Below are 17768 nucleotides of genomic sequence, written 5' to 3'. Positions count from 1 at the left end.
TAAAAAATTGTGGGCACCCCAAAGCAATATTTGACAGAAAGGCAGGTCAGCTATTCCTTTATTGCCCAATATTATTCCTCTTGTGGCCTTATGGAGACATCTGTTAGGAATAACATAAAATTGTTTGTAGCTTAAACTGGTCTTTACTCAGCTCTTAGCATGCTGGTCAGGAATTGGTTATGAATTAATTTGTGTGACCTTGATATAAACCCAAGGAATGTCTCTTGGACATTAATAATTTCAGGAGACAATTCTAGCTTCATCACAACATTCCAGGATGGTATGACTCAATATGCTCTTGTCTTACTTACCTTGTACCTTAATGCCTTGCTACCTCCTTTAAATGCCATTCCTGCGTCCCTCCACCCACCCTGTGCCAATGGATATGTGGTGAAACTGCAGCCTCTGTGTCCTTCCACCTAATGGAGCTGAGAACTTCTCAACCTAGTCATACAGAGAAGTCATGTTGAGAACAGAGGAGGACCATGCACAGCACCTCTGCATTCACCAGAGACAAATATAGCTCTAGAAAGTCTACAGGAGCCTCAAGAGCAATCCAGTTCATTTGGCTAGAAGGTAGACAAGTTAGTTTTTAAGTTCAAAGTATCCTACCTTGGGCCTGAGTTCAATTTTCCATAGCCAAGCCCACCCCAAGCAGACCTTCGGCATCTCCCCAGGCTACTGTTCCTTCTTGCACTAGTTATATTGCTGTCCTGGATGGTGGGGTGGGCAGGGGGTGGGGCTCTTCAGCATTATTTCTAGGGAACAGGCAACCAAGGCAACCAGTTTTGACCCCATTTTAGGGGCACTGGGCCCTCAGAGCCCAGCCCATGGCTTAGGTCTGCAGCCACTGGGATGCAGGGTGGGGCTCCGTGTCCAGGACTGGGCAGCATGTTGCTTCCTGGGAACTCAGTTCTGTGATCCCCATAGGCAGAGCTGGTGAGTCAGGCTCTCCTCCGCTTCCCAAGCTTTCTCCAGGGCCATCTGACCTGCTTTGACTCTTTTTTGCTTTCAAGGCTACTCCTGATATTCATCTTAACCACATTTTACATGATGTGATGTGCCGGGGGCCCCCATTCCTCCATGAGAGGGCCAGTTCCCCTTTCTGCTATTCACAGTTGGCTAAGACAGGCAGGAACTGGCTGTGGAGAAGCTGCTCGTGGGCTTGGGGGACTTCAAACAGTCCTTTTGCTCATGTAATCATCTAGTGTAATTTAGGTTGTAATTTTTTCTAAGCTGAATTTGTAAGAGGCTGACATTTTCTATGGGATAAAAACAGGTGCTTACTATAGTAGCAGAAGTGATTGGCGTGTGAAACTGCTTTAATGATCAGAGGCAGGAGGAAGATATCCTCGTATTGATAGCATTTCAAGTCCAGACCTTGGGTCAAAGGTGAGGGAGCCTTTCCCGGAAAAGGTGGGCCTTCTCAGTGCTTTCACATGTAATGCTCAGAGCCAGCTTATGATGAGCACTGTTCTCATTTTAAAGATGAGCAAACTGAATCTCAGGAAATGGAAGTCATCTGAGGTCACCAAATTAGTGATAATAAGAATAGACAACACTTATTGAGAGATGACCATATGCTAGGAATTTTCTTGAGTGCTTTATTTGTATTAACTCACTCAGTCCTTACAATAATAACCCCATGGGAGACAGATGGTTCTGGATATGCTGTTTGCTATCTTCCTCATTTTTCTGTTGAGAAAGTTGAAGCAATGAGCTATTAAGTGGCTTATTAAAGTCACCTAGCTTGTTGCAGAGCTGGGACTTAAAGAGGCCAGACTCCAAATTGGTGTTCTTTAAGCCAGGCTTTGCTGCACATCTTTTCCCCAAAAGATGGGTGTATCACAGGCCCAGGTAACTTTAAGTGCCACGTGTCCCTTCCACAATGCTGGAAATTCAAATAATTGGTGGGTTGCATGTGCATTGGTGATATGTGTGGAAGGAGCAGATGAGGTGAAATCATGTAAATCTGGACACCTTACTCATGCAACCTGTAACTATTGCTTGCCTACCATTTTCTGGGGGCTATGTGAGAGAAAGCTCAGTGTCTACCCTTCGTGAGAGAGAATCAGCTCACATAAAATACAAAGAACATAAGCCGATGTAGGATCAAGTGTTCCAAATGTAATGATTGCACAAGACAGCTGATTGTACCCTCCATGAGGGCAGGGCTATTTTGGGGTCCCCATGGCCTTACTGTATGACTAGAAGATTGCCCCTAGACTTGTTTTGTGTTTGGGGGAAGGAGTTCATTAAAACTGTATTGTTGTTGTTGTTGTACTGTAATAAGATTGACTTAGGCTTGAAAAAAGAATGAGCATGTAGCTAGGTGGACAAAGGGAGAAGTGGAGAATTTCAGGAGTGAGGAACGGAGAGGGAAGCTTTTCAGGCTGATGTCTCTGTGACTCAAGTAAATGATTGGGTTGACTGAAGTAGGAACTGAGTTTGAGGGAAATGAAAAGGGAGTTTGTACAGAAGATGTAGATAAATCATGAAACATCAGACAGTGTGTCAAATGGGTGTGGCTGGCCAAAGGCAGCCATCGAAGATTTAGGAAGAAAGTCACCAATGGGAACAACTTTGGTGGTAGGTCACCCTGATCAAGGGGACTGGATGAATTGGAAAGGACAGTCCAGGAAGTCAGCTAGAAGATGGCTTGAGTAAGCCAGGAGTGAGGACGTGGAGCTGCTGCAACCAAAATGATGAAGACAGAGTGGCTCTCAGACAAGAGTCACAGGATCTCGGGAGCACATGGGTCTTAGAGCTCATCTCCTCTAACTGCCCCCTTCTCCCTTCTCCCAGGGATTGGGCATAGCTATGGTTTCCTAGTCCCATGACTGCCCAGTGTTTGAATGAAAACAGAAAGGGACAGAGGACTCCTTTCTCCTGTTATGTTTTGGGAAAACTCTGATTATGAGAAATGTCTTTGCAGAAAGCCAAAACTGGCCTCCTAGTAAATTTCATACATTGGTTATGTCAAAAGAAGAAACAGCTGCTCTGAGGAAAGAGTGTGATCTTTATGGGAATCATGAAAAGAGAAGGCCTGAGTCCAAGACTTAGGCATGGGTGGCTGTGAGTGTCATGTTAACCCCGAGTCTTGGTCGCTTCTGTGAAAATGGGGACAGGATGTATCCTGCCTAGTTCTCTTTTCTATTTGGAGGATCAAATGATATGCCTTGTAAGCATGCTTTGTAAACTTCAAAATGCCTCATAAATAAAAGATATGATTATTACTCCATAGGAGGGACTATAATACAGTTTAGTGTCAGAGAAAGCTGGATCCAAATTCCAGCTCTGCCATTTTCTAGCTATGTGAATTGAGGCTACTTCTCTAGTCCTCATTTCTACAGCTGCAAGACGGAACAAAAACAGTCCTACCTCAGAAAGCTGTAACTAAATTTGATAAAGTACTTGTACTTACAAGCACTTAGCATAGAGTCTGCCTGACATATAATAAATATGAATGAATACTATTACTATTATTGAAAAATAATGACTTCCTGCATACAGGAGGTGAGTGGAGAAAGAAGAGTCAAATCCACGGACTTGAACTTGAGCAAGTAAAGAAATGATGACTTGAGAATGTGAGGGAAGCAGGTTAGGATGATCTGGCCATTTTGAAACTGTGGCTCCTGGCATAGCTCTGTATGTTTATATACATGCCACATGCAGAATTTGACAGTGGCTGTTTTTTGGGGAGCCTGCTCAATATCAAGCAGCTGTGTTCTCTCTCTGACACACATGTAACAAGAGTTGATGCAGTGAAATAGAGTGTAGGCATTCACAGCCCATTCCGTCTAGAGCCATGCCATAAATAATCGGGAGCTCAGTGCATAGTTACCAGATAGAGTGTCATGTTTAGATGCCAAGATGGTGAAAGAAATGTCATCACCTACGCATTCCTGTGGGCGGGCCATCCCGTTCTTGGCCAGGATGACTGTTTGGCAGAAAAGTCATACATCTGTATACACTCAGATGGAAAACCCATCCAGAATGAAGGTATATTGTTACAAAGTGCTCCTATCACAGTGGTTTCAGCTGCTTACATGAATTTTGTGACCATTCTAAAAGATGCTTTACTATTAATTACCAAGACTTAGTAAAAGGTGAACTAGCATAGGCAGGTTAAAGGCACATGCAGTGGAGGCAGAGCTGCAGCAGTTGCAGTGAGGAGTGTCCTTGTACCAACAGGGCTGACTGCCTGGTAAGGTGAGAGCATCAGTTTGATGTCTTTCATGTTTGGTTTCTTCAGTTGACTATTAAACCACCACCTAGGAGATCCCCTTTTTATAGATGAAGAAGCTGACAATGAGAGTTTACAGTTATCCCCAAATCACACAATTTATCTTGTTCCCTCTTTATGTCCAACTATGCCAAGGGGTAAGAAATTATTTAGGGAAGAGATATAGAGAAATAAAGACAAAGCAATACCCAGAGATCACAGAAACCATGCCATCTCTAAGTTGGCAAAGGACTTTATACTAGAAGGCTATTGACAGTAACATTCAATTAAGTCATTACACGTGATAAACTTCTAGTTATTTATTCTGGAATTGCTTGTTTCTCTGCCTTCTATAAAGTGGTGATTCCTAAATAGCTCTTCCCAGTGCAGATCTGTCTCATGAGTTCAATAATCTTATATCCACTGCCCACTAGACCGACTGTCCACCTGGATAATGTCTAGGTGTCTCCAATTGAACATGTCCAACAAGACCTATCTTACGGAGCACTGATATTCCTCCTGAACTGCCTGTCTAGATTAGTGCCACTGCTCTCCAGTCAGGAGAGCCAGTGTAAAAACTCAGCCTGTATGCCATTCCTCCTCACATCTAATCCCTCACAGTTTCTGTCAGTTCTATATACTGAACACCTCTTAGTTCAGTCTCCTCATCCCCACCTGTAACACCGCACATGACTTCTAGCCCAGTCCTTCCCATCCTATGTGTTAAGTTTATCTTTCTCACAGGTCTCCTGGACTCCTTATCTGCCCCAACCCATAACCAGAATGATCTTTCTCAAGTTCAAAATGTATACTCTTCTTTTACTTAAAATATTCCAATATTGCTCCCTTATACGGAATAAAGCTTCAAGGAACAACTTGTAAGAACTGTTAAAACTTGGCCCTTGCCTCAATCTCTAGCCTCCTCCTCTGCTGCCCTCCTGTGAATGGTAGCAAACTCTTGGGGGCCCTGCACACATTCCTTGGCCACATCCGAGGGACCAGGGGACCAGGGGACCAGGGAACTGACCCCCAGGAGTCTTCCTCAACCAGTGATGGGGATTTTGTGTATGAAGACCATAGCTCCATTGCCCCTCCAGTGAGAACTCTTGAGGCCTGTGTTCTAGATCATTTCCCAGAGTTTCCCCGCAGGACTGAACTCCATTACCCTCTGTGGTAGCTGGCTTGATAACAGAACCTCTACTGGCTGACTTCTCTTTCTTCTTTCGCTTTTCCGCTCCACTATTAGTATGTACTTTCTTTCATCTCCCAAATAAACCTCTTGCACTTGAGTCTTTGTCTCAAGGTTGGCTCCCAGGGGCACCAACTAAGTGCTCTGGCATTTCCCTAGAGACTTCAGTCCCCCAAGCCCATCATGCATTCACTCACTTAGAATATCCTTTTGCTTATACTTAGTCTCTTCTTTCTTCTCCCAGGAAACTTGTACTCATTATTTACAACTCAAATTTGTCACCTCTATGAAGCTTATTTTCTTGAGTCTTTCCTACCACACTATTATGCAGCTCACTTGATATTTTTTTCTGTGCTCTACAGTACTTTGTACATGTTTTAAATTTATCCTACGTATCAGCTAGTATTTCTGCCCACATGTGCCTCTTTCCCAGAACTAGTACATCTTTGAGGAATAATTTTCTTTGACCTGGACCACTACTTGTTATGTGATAAAGTGGTGAAAACACTTTGGTAAATAAATAAGACTGACATGTTTGCAGTTAGGGATGAAAAAAAACCTTCACTTGATAGCTGCAAGCTCCATGGAAATGTATTAATTCAGCCAACATATAATTATTGAGCACGTACTACACAGCAGGCACTATTCCAGGAATTTGGGATACAATAGCTCTTCCTCGGTGAATCTTACATTATAGTACAGGAGGTAGAGGGCAAACCACAAATACAATAGATTAGTATATTTTATGTAATAATCTGATTAGAAGTTAGTAAATACTGTGAAAGAGAAAGACAAAGAGGGCAAGCAAATCAGGGAGTGTTGGTGAGGAGCAGTGATGAGAATGTAGATGGCAAGTAGAATGTGGTGGGATCCAGGAAGCACAGCAATAAAAACTGAGGAGAGAGTGTGTGCACCAGGCTGCAGTTGTTCTGAAAGATAGTCGACAAGGTTAATTACCAACATGCAATGCAGTATCTTCACTTCCAGGAGACTAGATACTGTATTTGTGCTTCAGAGTACACTGGTCCTATCTATCTAAACTTGTAATATCCTTAGTTAAAAATGACTGCTTTCCTGGACATGTGGTCCCCAAGGCAGATTGCCTACTGTGAATCTAGTTTTTAATGCAAAATGTCTTTCCAGCATGGTAGCGCACTGCCAGTTTATTGAAGTTCATGGAGAGGATGGTATCAATTGACAAAACATATTAGACAGGGGTGCTATGTTTCGGGAGGTAAAGTGGAGGGAGGAAGCAGACCAGGGACTACATAGCCATTCTCAACTGAAGTCACAGCACAGTTACCATCAATCCACTTTTCAACAAAACCACCCAGTTTCGAAAAAAATATTGCAGGAGCAATCATAATGATTGAGCTCTACTGGATGCACTAACAGTTAAATACAGCAAATTTACCCTTTGATCATTTTTATAAAAAAGCCAGAAGTAGTGGATTAAATGAGATATATAATAAACTACAAAAATATTTTTAGGAGTGAATGACTTAAACATGAGATTGACAGAGATTCTAAGGAGATGATGGCTCACTATAATGAGAGGCTCTAAAACTAAAATTCTGAAAATATAAATCACAAAAGGGCTCTGGCTGAGGAAGAAAAGGCAGAAGCCAGGACCACTTCACAGAGAACACTGCTGAGAGTTTATTTAAATATCTCTCAGGAGGCCTGAGCTTTCAGGATTTCCTGCTAGGAGCCCTATTACTTTTGGGGGTACAGGGATGGGGTATTAAAGAAAGCAGCTTAAACTTCAGTGGCTCCCTGGAGCACACGATACAATCCAGATCTTTAACCTGGCACAAGGGGCAGTTCACAGTCAGACCCCAGTCTGCACTGTTAGCTCGTCTCTCACTGCCCTCCCCCCACACCCCGCACCCAAAGCTGCAATGGGGTGAAATTGGCGCTTTCTAGGTACTCTAGGCTCTTTCCCACCTCCCTGTCCCTTTCCAGCCCCTTTCTCCAGCTCAGACCTTCCACTCCTGGCTCCTGCCACATCACATTGCTGATGTTGTATCCCTGTAGACCATTTGCAGAGCATTTCCCCTCCAATTTATTTTCAGAGCACATGTGGACACATCCGGGAATTTTCTCTCTAGCATTTATTTGTCTCTATTACAGTATAAAACCCATATAGGTGTGATTCCTCACTACGTTACAGCCCCTGTGCCTAGCACAATACTTGACACAGTGTTTAATAAAAGGTGAGTAAATGAACAGTTAATGACAATGTAAAATAAACACAAGAGAAGCCAGGAAGTGTTTAACAAGCCTTTGAACATTTCTTTAGAGATTTACAATGTACCACGTAGCAACATCCTCATGAGGCTATATTATTATTTCTGTTTCACTGAGAAAAAAAAAAAGGTAGTTCAGAGGGTTAGACACCCTGTGAAGATGTGGTAGGCTGAAGAAAGGCTCCTGGAGACATCTGGGTCCTCGTCCCTGGAATCTGCGTGTTACATTGTAGGGTCAAAGGGGTTTTTGTCCACATGGCTAAATTAAGGATCTTGAGATGGGGAGATTATCTCTAATTATCAAGGTGGGCCCACATATCCTTGTAGGAGGTAGAGGAAGATTTTACTATAGGTGATCTAGAGACCTCAGCAAAGAGATTTAAAAATACTACTGCTGGCTTTGAAGTTGGAGGAAGGGGCCACAGCCAAGGAGTTACCACTTAGCACAAGCAGAAGCCGTGAATATAGTGCTAGACACTGGAAGAGAAGGAGACATATTTTTCCCTAGACACTCTGGGAGGGTGGACCGAGCAACACTTTAATTGCTGCCCAGAGAGACCCATTATATACTCTGACCACCAGAACTGTAAGATCATAAACATATATTGTTTTAAGCTACCATGTGTAGTCGTCTGTTACAGCAACCAAAGGAAACGAATACACCAAGATTCCAAATGCAAGTCAGAAAAAGAGGTCAGCTGATGTATTGCCCTGAGTCAGGAGCTTCATCATTAAGAGCTGTGTGGTTTTCAATAGTCTTTTAACCTCTTAGTCTCAAGGCAGAAGGCCACATGGGGCTCCATTCTTGCAGGACAGGTGTCAGACAATGGCCTTGTTCCCTGACTGTGATGCTCCCCTTAGCACTGTCCTTGTAGGCAGGGCAGTTCTACAGAGAGGCAGCTGGAGGCTGAATTTGCTCTTTCCTGCCCACCATGCAAACATCCCAGAGCAGCCATATTGGGGAGAGTGACAGGGAGCATCCTGCAGCCCTGGGAGAGTGGGAACAGGTATGGGGCAGCCAAAGGGGTTCCGTTGGGACTGCACCGTCCTGGTTAATCCTTGCAATGGTGCCATTATTACTTTTTTCATAGATGAGGCAAGTGAGCATTAGAGAGATTAAGTCATTTATTCAAGGTTACATGGCAATTGGCTAAGCTGGGTCTGGAACCCAGCTCTTTCTAGTCGAATTATGAAGTCTTTGCCCAGCACCAGTGTCAGTGGTTCTCAGGGTGGGACCAGCAGCATCAACTCAACTGGGAACTCATTAGAAATGTAAATTCCCAGCTTCCACCTTGAACCTACTGAATCAGAGACTCTGGAGTGGGGCTAGAGGGTAGGAATCTGAACAAGCTCTCTAAGTTATGGCGAGGCCTGCGCCAGTTTGAGACCCTCTGCTTTAAGCTGTTCTTCCTAGAGTCCTTTGGAAGGACGATTGCCCTCTTGGCCCAGGCTCAGGATGCTTGCTATTTTGAGTTACCACTTAGCACGAGCAGTAGCAGGTGGCCAATGTGCAGACATTCCAGCTTTGGCATCATGAATTGTGGTTGTGGCATAAGGCCTCCTGATCAGGGGTGTAGGAGAGAGGAGGAGGAATCCAATACAAGGTGAGAAATTCTGTGTGGAGAGTGGGTTTAATATGGAACACTTAGTAAGATACAGAAAAACATCATCTCTATTCTGTTTTAAAGTTGTCTGAAAATTAGCTTGAGACAGCAAAAGGAGACAGATGTTGTTTCTGTTGACATCATTAGCTACATTTTTAAAGTGCCTGCCTTGATCTGGAATTTTTGGTGCTATCTATGGTCCCTGTGTTCTTGGAGTTTACGAGACAGAATGAACTGCTGTGATCAGAAACCCAGAGAACACGTATCACAGAATGAGGCAGTGTCTGAATTAGGTTTTAGGCCTCCATGTTCTTCCAGCTTCAGGAAGGATTTAGTGAGCTTGGACATTCCTGAATAAAATATTTATTAGTTTCTTTTCTGGCACTGATATCAGAGGTCATGTTGCCGCAGTCCACCCCCAAGAAGCCCTGCATCGTCTGTGAATGTCTGGCTACCTCCTCACACTGCGTTGTGTGGGAACAGAACAGGTGGTCTTCATTGTCCACTTCTGGATCTTTGTGTTTTACTCCCACGGAGCTGGAGTGGGGAGGGGGTGGGTTGATTTAGGGACAGGACAGTAAGGTCTAATCTAATAGTGGGATAGGATCAAATAAAGTGTATGTATATATTTTGGTGGAGAGAATCTCAAGATAAAATCTTTCTAGGCAATAGCTCTAAAGAAATAATAGACATTGAGTGGTGAGAATGTGGAAAGACTATTTTTCAACTTCTGGTTTTACATAGTCCTTGAGACGTGTGTATTTTGAAATAACACCCTTGCCACACCAACCCCTGGTTGCTGCTTCTGTTCTCGCTCAGGTGCTTCCAACATAGTTTGCAACATGCAGGCAAAGGTTACATCAACTCAACAGTTACCCAGCCTGTGACATGAAGTTTAAAAAAAAAAAAAGATTTTATTTATTTGTTAGAGGGGAGGGGAGGGAGAAAGAGAGGGAGAGAAACATCAATGTGCAAGAGAAGCATTGCTCGGTTGCCTCTTGCACACCAATGTGGGACCTGGTCTGCAACTCAGGCATGCGTCCTGACCAGAAATCAAAACTGCAACCTTTCAATTCACAGACCAGCACTCAACCCACTGAGCCATACCAGCAGGGTGACATGGAGTTTTGATTTTATGTAACTTAATCTTCACCCTACTTCACCCCAAGCAGGAGTCAAGCGAACAGAAGCACCCGTACCTTACTTGTCCTGCCTCTATATTTGTGATACTTTCTTCTTTTTGTTTTCTCTCTCTCTCCTTTCCTTCCTTCCTTCCTTCCTTCCTTCCTTCCTTCCTTCCTTCCTTCCTTCCTTCCTTCCTTCCTCCCTCCCTCCTTCCCCTCTCCCTCCCTTTGTTCCTTCCTTTTTTCCTTCCTCCCTTCCTCCCCCCTCCCTCCCTTTGTTCCTTCCTTTCAAAAACTATTGAACAAATATTATATGCCAGTAACTGTGCTAGGTACGGGGGATACAATGGTGAGAAAAGCAAATGCATTTCCTGCCCTTATGGAGCTTATGGTCTGGAATGGGAGACAGACATCAATCAAATAATCACAAAAGCAAATGTGAACCTATGATTCCGACAGTGCTGAGGCAGGAGGTAACCAGGCATGGAGGGTGGGGATGGGGAGCACAATGCCTGTGAGGTTCCACATGAGAGGAGGCTTGGCCAGTGGGAGGGACTGAAAGGTGGCCAGAGTGGGTGGAGAGAAACAGAAGAAATTGGTGGTGGGGATGGGGGTAGTTTGCAGAACTTTCAGAGTCTTGCAGTACCTAAAGTGTTCTGTATTTACCCAAAAAGCAACAGGTTTCAGCAGGGCAGTGTGATCAGATTTGCATTTTGAAAACCCCACTTCGGCTTCCTGTAAAGCAGGGACCGGTGAGGATGCAGGAGAATGGTTTGCAGACTGCTTTTGGCAAGTGATGATGGTAGCTGACCTAGTTTGGTAGTGGTGGGAACGGAGGGAAGAGGACAGGCTCATCGGATTTTCAAGAGGTAAATTAACTAAAGTTGGTGATAGATTAGATATAGGGCTAGAGGGAAGGATCAACGATGAAACCAAAGTTTTTGACTTAGGTAAAATAATAACCAACACATACAGTCATTAAGTTCTTTAATTATTTTAAGCCATCCCTAGGAAAGATGTGTGATTATCATCTTCCTTATTTTAAAAATGGGGAAGTGGAGGCGCAGAGAGATTGGGCATAATTCCTAAGATTACATGGCTATTAAGTGACAGGGCCAGGATTTGAATTCGGCCAGCCTCCCTCCAGATTCTGTGATTGTTCGATTCTATGACATTGAACTATGTCTTGGAAAGGATGGATAGAGACTCATTTAAAGAGAGATGGACAGAAACTTATTTAGTAAAATATCTAAGGTTCAACCCAGTCCCCACTCCACTACATAAATGGATGGGGCAGTAGGGGATGTACCACCTCGCTGGAAGGAAGAGGAGCAGTTAGGGGCAGCTCTGTTGTCAGAGGAAGAGCATTTGAACTCAGACCTGTCAGACCTCACTAATCACGTGAGAGCAATGGACCACTCTAATCCTCTGATTCCTCACCTTGAAATGGGGACAACCACACTTCATTGCTAAGTAATAAACACAGAAGGAGCTAGCAGAGTGCCTGACCAAAGTAGCTGATCAGTAAGTGAATGATAAATTTGAGTAAGAGAAAAAAAGAAGGCTCACACTTGTCTACCTGCCAAAACTATGGCTAACCATGCAGCTCATTTAAGAGAACAGGCATAGAAAATGCTCTCAAGGACAGGAGTAGGTTCTTCACCTCAGTGGGCACAAAGGCAGAGTTTAATAGTGAACTGGCTGGGTTGTTAAAGGAGCTAGGATAGACTTGATTGACTAATCAACTGCCGAGAGCCAGTACCGAGAGCCTCTAAACAAATCCCCAGCTCATACCTTGAGCCAGATACCCTGGTCTTTCAGACTCATGGGCTGGGAGGGTCACAACACTCTAGTTGCCCATTAGTTCTTTCTTTGACCTAATGTGTTACTAACTTGCCTCAGCTCTGCTGGTTAAGCCAAGGATTGGTTCTGAGCTGCTTAATTCCTCAGGGAGCATCCTTTAAGGACATGAAGTTTGCCATAGTGGTTCTCAGCAAATCAAGCATGGGCTTCTCAGACTGTGATGTGCTTGCAGTGGGGTCTTGCAAAAGTGCATTTCTGATTAAGTCCGGTCTAACTGTATTTTCTTTTTATTAATTTTTAAATCTTTTGGGGTCTAATTGACATATAACATTAGTTTCAGGTATATAACATAATGAGTTGATATGTGTATATATTGCAAAATGATCACCCCAATTAAGTCACATACAGTTACAAAACTTTTTCTTGCAATGTGAACTTTAAAGATCTTCCTTAGCAACTTTTAAATATGCAATACTTATACTCATCGTTCTGTATATTACATCCCCCTGACTCATTTATTTTATAATTGATAGTTTGTACTTTTTGACCCCATTCACCCATTTCACTCACTCCCTACCTCTGGCAATCACCAATCTATTCTCTGTATGTATGAATTTATTTTTTGTTTGTTTTGTTTCCAACATATACATGGGAACATATATATAATATTTGCATTTTTCTGCCTGACTTATTTTATGTAATGCAATGGCCTCAAGGTCCACACATATTATTAAAAGTCACAAGATTTTCTTCTTTTTTATCACTGAATAATATTTCATTGTGTATATTTACCACATTTACTTATTAATCCATAAATGGGCACTTAGGTTGTTTTCATGTCTTAAGCTATTGTAAATAATGATGCAATGAACATGGGAGTGCAGATATCACTTTTAGATAATGATTTCACTTCTTCCATATGTGTAGAAGTGGATCAGATCATATGGTAGTTTCATTTTTAATTTTTTTTTTATTATTATTTTTTTTTATTTTGGTTTTTCAATTACAGCTGTCCCCTTTTCCCCTAATTTCTCTCCCCCACCCAACCCACCCCCTCTCCCGCAATCATATCCCTCCCCGTTGTCCATGTCCATGAGTCTTTTATATGGGTTCTTTGACTAATCCCTTCCCTTACTTATCCCCCTTCTCTCCCTCTCCCCTCCCCCCTATTGACTGCTATTCTGCTCTTTGTTCTATTTAGTTCCTTTGTTTGTGTTGTTCTTTAGTTTCCTGTATTAGGTGATATCATATGGTATTTTTCTTTCTTTGCCTGACTTATTTCACTAAGCATAATTCTCTCTAGTTCCATCCATGTTGTTGCAAATGGCAGGAGTTCCTTCTTTCTTTCTGCTACATAGTATTCCATTGTGTAAATGTACCACAGTTTTTTGATCCACTCATCTACAGATGGGCACTTAGGCAGTTTCCAGCACTTAGCTATTGTAAACAGCACTGCTATGAACATAGGGGTGCATAAGTTCTTTTGAATTGGGATTTTGGGATTCTCCGGTAATAATCCTAGCAGTGGAATTGCTGGTTCAAAAGGCAATTCCATTTTTAGTTTTTTGAGATAATTCCATACTGTTTTCCACAGTGGCTGCACCAGTCTGCATTCCCACCAACAGTGCAGTAGGGTTCCCGTTTCTCCACATCCTCGCCAGCACTTGTTGCTTGTTGATTTGTTGATGATGGCCATTCTGACTGGTGTAAAACATTTTTAATTTTTTGAGGAAACTCCATACTGTTTTCCATAGTGACTGCGCCGATGTTCATTTCCACCAACAGTGCACAAGGGTTGTCTTTTCTGTATATCCCTCACCATCATATGTCTCGTGTCTTTTTGATAATAGCCATTCTAACAGTTGTTCAGTGATATCTCATGTAATGATTTGCATTTTCCTGATAGTTAGTGATATTGAGCACTGTTTTATGTACCTGTTTGTATGTATGTCTTTTTTGGAAAAAGGTCTGTTAGAATCTTCTGCCCATTTTTAAATTGGATTGTATAATTTTTTTGTTATTGAGTTGCGTGAGTTCTTTAATGTTTTAGATATTAACCATAATTTGCAAATATTTTCTCCCATTAGGGATGTTGCCTTTTATTTTGTTGATGGTTTCCCTTGCTGTGCAGAGGCTTTTTAGTTTGGTGCAGTCTGCTTATTTATTTTTGCTTGTATTGCCTTTGCTTTGTGGATTAAAAAAAGTCAAGAACCTTATGACCTATGTTTTCTCTTATGAGTTTTATCTTTTTCTAAATTTTTAGAAAATTTTTCAATTATAGTTGACATACAGTACTCTATTAGTTTCATGTATACAATATAATGATTAAACATTTATGTAACTTATGAAATGAGCACCCTGATAAGTCTAGTACCCTCCTGACACTATATATAGTTATTATAGTATCACTGCCTATATTCCCAGTGCTGTACTCAGCATCCCCATGACTGTTTTTATAACTCACATTTTGTGCATTTTAATTCATTTTCCTTTTTTACCCCCCCAACACTTCCTTTATATGAAAACTCTGTTTTTTCTTGTATCTATGAGTTTGCTTTTGTTTTATTTACTTTATTTAGATTCTGTGTGTAACTGAAACCAAATGGCTTTTTTCTTTCTCTGACTTATTTTACTTAATGCCCTCTAGATCCATCTATGTTGTTGTAAATGTCAAGATCTCATTTTTTATTACGGCTATGTAACATTCCATAGTATTTTTCTTTATCTATACATTTATCAATGAACACTTAGGTTACTGCCATATCTTGGCAATTGTAAATAAGGCTGCAATGAACATAGGGATGCATTTATCTTTTTAAATTAGTGTTTGTGTTTCTTCAGATAAATACCCAGAAGTGGAATTGGTAGGTGATATGGTAGTTTTATTTTTAATTTTTTGAGGAACCTCCATACTGGCTGGATCAGTTTCTAATCCCACCAACAGTGCACATTTGTTTGTTGATTTATTGATGATAGCTTTTTTGACAAATATGAGGTGATATCTCATTCTGGTTTTAATTTGCATTTCTATTGGCCATCTGTATGTCCTTTTTGGAGAATGTCGATTCAGGTCCTTTTTCCATTTTTTAAATTGGATTGGGTTTTGTTGCTGTTGTTGTTTTGGTGTTAAGTTCTATGAGTTTCTTATATATTTTGGATATTAACCTCATATGGGATAGATCATGGGAGAATATCTTCTTGCAATCAGTAGGTGTCTTTTCATTTTTTTGATGGTTTCCTTCAATGTGCAAAAACCTTTTAGTTGGATGTAGTCCCATTTGTTTATATTTACTTTAATTTTCCTTGTCTGAGGAGATATATTCAAAGAAATATTACTAAGAGTGATGTCAAAGAGTTTTTACTGCCTATGTTTTCTTCTACGAGTTTATGGTTTCGGTCTTATATTTAAGTCTTTAATCTATTTTGAGTTCTCGTATATGGTTTAAGAAAGTGATCCTGCTTCATTCTTTTGCATGTATCTGTTCAATTTTCCCAACAGTATTTACTGAAGAGACTTTACCCCACTGTACATTCTCGCCTCCTTTGTCATAGATTAATTGACCACATAGGTATGATTTCTGGGCTGTCTATTCTGTTCCATTGATCCGTGTGTCTCTTTTTATGCCAGTAGCATGCTGTTTTGATTACTATACACTTGTAGTATAGTTTGATATCAGGTAGTATGATGCTTCCAGCTTTCTTCTTTCTCCATATTGCTTTGGCTATTCATGGTCTCTGGTGGTTTCATATAAATATTAGGATTATTTGTTCTAGTTTCATGTAAAATGCCATTGGAATTTTGATGGGGATGGCTTTGAATCTGGAGATTGCTTTGGGTAGTATGCACATTTTTGCAAGGTTAATTCCTATCCATGAGCACAATATATCTTTTCATTTACTTGTATCTTCCTCAGTTTCTTTCTTCAGTATCTTATAGTTTTCCAGGTATCGATCTTTCACCTACTTGGTTAAATTGTAAATGGGGTTTTATAAATTTCTCTTTCTAATAGTTATTGGTGTATCAAAAGAAACCAATACTTGAATATTTTTTATCTTACTACTTTACTGAATTCATTTATTAGTTCTGATAATTTTTTGGTGGATTCTTTAGGGCTCTCTCCATATAATATCATGTCATCCACAAATAATGTTTTACTTCTTCCTTTCCAATTTGCATGACTTTTATTTCTTTTTCTTGTCTGATGCTGTGGCTAGGACTCCCAGTACTATATTCATTAAAGGTGGTGACAGTGGATATCCTTGTCTTGTTCTTCACTTTGCGGGCAGGCTCGCAACCCACTGAGCCATGCAGGCCAGACTTTTGTTCTTAAACTTAAAAAGCTTTCAGCTTTTCATCATTGAAGATTATGTTAGCTGTGGGTTTGTCATATATGACCTTTCTTATGTTGAGGTATGTCTCTCCTAGTCCCACTTTACTGAGAGTTTTTTGCTAGATTTCATCAAATGTTTTTGCTGTATATTGGTCATATGATTTTTATCCTTTATTTTGTTTATGTGGTTTATCACACCAGTTGATTTGTGGATACTGAAACAGCCTTGCATCCTGTAAATAAATTCCACATGCTCATGATGTAGAATCTTTTAAATGTATTGTTGAATTCAGTTTGCATCTATGTGGATCAGGGATATTGATTTATAATTTATTCTTTTTGGTACTATCTTTGGTTCTGGTATCAGGGCAGTGCTGGCCTCATAAAATGAGCTTGGGAGCATTCCGTACTCTTCAATTCTTGGAATAGTTGGAGAAGGATAGGTATTAATTATTTTTGAATCTTTGATAAAATTTATCTCTGAAGTCATCTAGTCCAGGACTTTTGTTTTGGGGAGAGTTTTTCTGATTACTGATTTGATTTTGTTAGTAGCTATTGGTCTGTTCAGATTCCCTGTTTCTTTCTGATTCAGTCTTGAAAGATTGTATGTTTCTAGGAATTTATCCATTTCCTCCAGATTATCCAATTTATTGGCATTGTTTAATATTTCCCAACAATCCTTTGTATTTTTGTGGTATTGGTTGTCACTTATGTTTCATTTATGATTTTATTTATTTGGGTCCTCCTCTTTTTCTTGATGAGTATTGCTAAAGGTTTATCAATTTTCATTATTTATTCAAAGAACCAGCTCTTAGTTTCATTGATCTTTTCTATGTTTTTAGACTTTATTTCATTTATTTCTACTCTGATCTTTAATACTTTCTTCCTTCTACTCACTTTTTTTTTTTTTTTGTTCTTTTTATGGTTGCTAGTATAAAGTTAGATTGATTGTTTGAGATTTTTCTTGTTTCTTGAGGTAGGCCTATGTATTGCTGTAAATATCCCTCTAAGGACTGCTTTAATGGTGTCTCATAGATTTTGGGTCATTGCATTTTCATTTTCATTTGTCTCAAAATATCCTATAATTTCTTTTTTGATGTTGTTGCTAACCCGTTCATTTGTTAGTAGCATGTTATTTCCCTTCATGTGTTTATGTGTTTTTCAGTTTTCTTCTTGCAATTTCTAGTTTTATAGCATTGTGGTTAGGGAAGATGCTTGATACAATTTCAGTCTTAAATTTATT

The 17768-nt window shown here is 40.7% G+C and overlaps 1 protein-coding gene and 1 long non-coding RNA gene across 2 annotated transcripts in view; one reads left to right on the top strand and one right to left on the bottom strand.

The window, feature by feature from the left end:
- Window positions 1-17768, bottom strand: part of PCSK5 (proprotein convertase subtilisin/kexin type 5) — a 441582-nt gene that overhangs the window by 105283 nt on the left and 318531 nt on the right. The window lies entirely within an intron of this gene.
- The window catches only part of LOC150013187 (uncharacterized), a 56391-nt gene continuing 47824 nt past the window's right edge, over window positions 9202-17768 (top strand). The window contains exon 1 of the long non-coding RNA XR_016510551.1: window positions 9202-9267. This is a non-coding gene — a long non-coding RNA (uncharacterized LOC150013187). The remainder of the gene's footprint in view (window positions 9268-17768) is intronic.

Source organism: Furipterus horrens, unplaced genomic scaffold (assembly GCF_987537825.1).
Source record: "Furipterus horrens unplaced genomic scaffold, mFurHor1.1.pri manual_scaffold_4, whole genome shotgun sequence".
Classification (NCBI taxonomy): domain Eukaryota; kingdom Metazoa; phylum Chordata; class Mammalia; order Chiroptera; family Furipteridae; genus Furipterus; species Furipterus horrens.
The sequence above is the reverse complement of the archived record's forward strand: the minus strand, read 5'-3'. Positions and strand labels throughout refer to the sequence as shown.